This window comes from Morone saxatilis, unplaced genomic scaffold, assembly GCF_004916995.1.
Source record: "Morone saxatilis isolate NCDOM2014 unplaced genomic scaffold, NCSU_SB_2.0 Contig24, whole genome shotgun sequence".
Lineage (NCBI taxonomy): Eukaryota > Metazoa > Chordata > Actinopteri > Moronidae > Morone > Morone saxatilis.
This window is the reverse complement of record NW_023339807.1, coordinates 7,222,932-7,227,281: the sequence shown is the minus strand read 5'-3', so window position 1 is coordinate 7,227,281 and position 4,350 is coordinate 7,222,932. Positions and strand designations below refer to the sequence as shown.

The 4,350-nt window shown below is 40.5% G+C and overlaps 1 protein-coding gene across 1 annotated transcript in view; it reads left to right on the top strand.

Annotated features, from left to right (window-relative positions):
• Positions 1-4,350, top strand: part of LOC118335627 (zinc finger protein 407-like) — a gene marked incomplete in the record, with an annotated part of 106,117 nt that overhangs the window by 57,714 nt on the left and 44,053 nt on the right.

Sequence of the window (4,350 nt, the reverse complement as noted above, 5' to 3'; positions counted from 1 at the left end):
TCTTTCTCTCTCCCTCTCTCTGCCTCTGCCTCTCTCCCTCTCTCATCCTGTGCTTCCTCGTCAGGTTGTGGCAGAAGAGTGTGAAAGGGAATGATCTCAAACCCATCATTGGTTTTAGATGTACTCTTCATTCGTTTTTTCCCCTCTGTGACAAAGTCATTTCGGCAGCTTGCTACACCTGCTCCGCTGCAGTGAAGCGCTCGACTCATTTCATAAGTCTTTTGTATGCAGTCCAACTTAGAAAAAAGGGAATGCTGAGAGGTAATAGTTGTAGTCAGGCTATTATTTTGCAATTATCAAAGGATTATCTCCCCTTGTACCTAAAGTTATCATGAAGTATCTCTTGATTGTAGCAATTGAGGATCGAGAGGTATTTAACTGATACTGTTAGATTTAAGATGCATATAAGATGTTCTGAAGATTTTATGTCAGTGTCATTTAACTGCAAAATACGACTGAATCTTGTTCTTCAAGATGTGCTCTTTTGAGTTCAGCTACAATGTCTGTAGACTAAAATATAGCTGATATTTCTATTAGCCACATTAACGTTGCGTCTGTAGTGGTGACAGTGACATTTGGTCAACTACTTTGGTTCAGAGCTTCGGATGGATTGTGCTGAAACTTTGTACAGATATACATGGTCCCAAGAGGATGAATTCTTATGACTTTGCTGATCGTCCGAGTTTTCACATTTCCAGTGAAATATCTTCAACTTTCTACTTGATTGACTGGCACAAAATCTCCTGACTTTCTATCCAGCTCAATAATCAGGTAAAATTAGTATTTTTCCCCATCCCACATTGGCTTGGGGAAAAAACCTGCAAAACAGAAACTAATTCAGTGCTTATTAGAAGAATGCTAACATGCTTAACTAAGATGGTAAAAACTATAAACAATATACCTGCTAAACATCAGCATGTGTTAGCATAGCTGACTCTTAAACCAGACACAGACTACATGAGTTTTGGACTGATTTACCTCAATTTACCCCTCTTGACAATTGGAGGAGAAATCTGATTTGGAATAGGTCCCTCCCGACCCACTCACAGACTCATCGGGGCCGCTCTGATAATATGTTTGACATACAGGAGTTCAAATCTGGATGATTACGTCAGTCTGAAAGTTAATGAGAGCTGTTGTTGGCGGATATTAAAACTGAAGGTTAAAATCTCACCTCCAGTTTTTGCTGAAGAATAGACAACTCGTATTGTCTCCCCAACCATTTCTCATCCAGACACATTTAGCCTTCTGCTTTGAAAAGCATTAACATTACTATAACAAGTTGTTCTGCTATGTCAGTCTCCATTTCGCATTTTTTTAGATCTGATCCTCATGAGGTCATGTGAGGTGGTGCATTGCTCCGTCTGGCACAATAATCTTAATAATATGCTGTAGTGTGTGATTATTTTCAAATCTTGTTGTGTGTTGCATGTTTGAGATTAGAGAGAGGAAAAACTGTTTCTTCTCATGAGCGTGATGCAACCCGATTTCAAAATCAGATAGGATTTTAAAACTCCTGTAGTCTGAGCCCAGCTTTACTCTTGTTAGATTGGGACTGCCCATTTTGTAAACTGCAAGAATTTGTTGTTTTGCCTATAATTCTGCTCTTGATATGAATGAAATGTTATACCTTATGGGACCCTAAAGCTCTGGACCCAGGAAAGATACCCTGTTGAATGAAGAAGACACCATGTTGCCTACATTTGTTGAATCCTTTTCAAATGTCTCATTAAACCCAGTCTTAGTGGGTAAAATGCTCTAAGAACTGAACATTTATATAAAGAATATTTAATCTCATAAATTGGCATATTTTTTTACTTGAGGGCAAATTTTGGTCCCATATCAAACCACTGTACTGGACTAACCGCAGTATCAGAAAGATACTGCACATAGAATGAGCCAAATGTCCCTGGTCCCATTGTTCCCGCACTGATACTTAATGATCATTACAGATAGCGGTAAATGAAACAGTAAATTAGAAGCCCAATTAACATTTTGGTGGCCCCAGGGGTTCTGAGAGGTCCAGAGGGCAAAGAAGGAAAGGGAGGGAGGGGGGCGGGCAAGGTGGGAGGAGGGGTGAGGTTGTGGAAACACCCCACTGGCTTACTAATGTGAGGATGAGGAATTGAATGTGGGGGCCTCAGACAGCCGCGAGAGGCCTCACCTCCACCCTGCTTTTACACTCTGAATAGATGTTTAAAAACCCCGACGTCTCTGGTGGCCTGACCAGGATAAGGAGCTACTAGATGAGCTAGCACATTTGACCTTTCAGTGTAAGCCGGGCGTACATGAAATAAATATGATGCAGGTGTAAAGACATATTTAGGTTTGAAGCAAATGAAGCATGAGTGTGTGACTGGCAGCTCTTGCTCACAGAAAATATCTGTTTTGCAGGTACACATCTGATTTTCAGTATTAAAATATCCATATTAAATGTTATGAATGACATCTATGTTTCCCACTTGATACAATGTGATCTCCATCAAGGCTGCTCCTCAAATGCATGTAAATGAGCAGGGAGTGAATGATCTATCAAATGCCACTCATCTCCTATTCAGACAGAGATAGATAATGGGGGGGATAATTATAGTTAGGGAGTAGTGGTAAAAATATTCTAATGATATTGCACTGGGAGTCCTGGGCTGTCAATTAATGATGTCTACTTGACTATTCTCTAGCTATTTATGCAAGCCGCAAAACTTCTTTACTTCAGTGTTTAAAGAATCATTTCTATTGTTCACAATGAGGAGTTTTTTCTTCTTTTTTTCTCATTAAAGTCACAGTTGCATCTTGAATGGTCTAATTGATATGTAGCCTCTGACTCCTGCCACGTTACCATCCTTCTGGGGCTATTATTGTTTATTGAATGCTGCGGCATTCGTGTTTCAATCTACCTGTTAGCATTCCGTTTCGATTCGAGGCGATGGCAGCTTTGAGGATGACACGCTTACTGTCAATGCCAAGAAGGTTTGCGACCTTGTAAAGTGAAGGGAGAGATGAGGGAGGAGGGGGAGACATTAATGATGATAACTGGGCCTCCTTGGCAGAATAAGATCCAAATAGCACCAATGATCCAAATACACCCCACCCCACCCCCACCCCCCAACTCTTAACACACACAAAGAAACACATTTAAATCTCCTCTAACGAAGCGCCTCTCAATTACACCTCTCCCATTACCATACACTCGTTTGGGAGGAGGAATATGGAAATGGCTAAAATAAAGGGGAGAGACAGGAAGAGGCAGAGAAGGGGTGATGTATCCGTTGAGCATCAGTATGGCTGATTCCCATGGTGAGTGCATGGATGGGGGAGGAAGTTGAAACAGTGTTGGACTAATTAATACAGTGTATAGTAGGAGGGCTGGTGTGGGCTTTCACTAACTGTGACACCTGCTGACTCCTAAACGCACGTTGTGTTGTTTTAATATGACAATTACGCCATTACCATATCTGAGAGATAGCATGGCCCCCCTAGGAATCCACCCGCGCTCTCTTTAGAACCTTTTAGCTCCGCTTCAAATTTTATCTATTTATGCTCCCGCTTTCGAATAAGAAATCAGTTCTTTTAGTATTAAATGCATTTTTTAGCAGCATGATTTACCGTAATTCATGAGCATGTGACAGTTTCGATTCTTAAGTGTGTATTTTTTTCATTATGCAGAGAGCAGTCAACAGATGTGGCCATGATTTGTCTGTGAACCTGTTATAGTTTTGCTAGTGATGGCTGATAAAGTAATCACAACAACGTGTGCCAATTTGCTGGATAAATGATTGAGAATATGTGCAAATATTTTAAGGTTATGTACATATCTGTGGGCCGCCAGTCGATGTAAATCTGACTAATTTAGATGCTTTAAATTCTTCAGACTCTTCACATTCTTTGCATTTGACATTGATGTAAACCTGCAAGACCTTAAATCTATGGTTTTCATACTAGGCTTTTGTTAAGGTTCATCATCTGCGGCAGCTTTTTTAAATTTGAGATATTGAGCCTGGTGTTTTTGAAAGTGTGTTCAGTGTTGTGGCATCTTTTACCTTGTTTTTCTGGACATTCAAAGCTGTCTGTATCTGTTCATTCCCCGGGGCCATCAGTGCTCACGCCAACAACCTGGTTCTTCTCCTGCTTAATTTCAAACAAACAAGAAGTCCAAATGCATCACTTCCTGTGAGGCAAGGAAGACCTCTCAGACACAAAGCAAATGTAAACGCTTTCATTAGATATACAGATGGGTGACAATATGAAGGAAAAACAATCACAAACCTCCTAGTCTCTGGAACCCTCTCCATTTTCCCATACGTGTCCAATTGACTCATTGAATCATTTTCATTCTCATCAAACCATTAAATG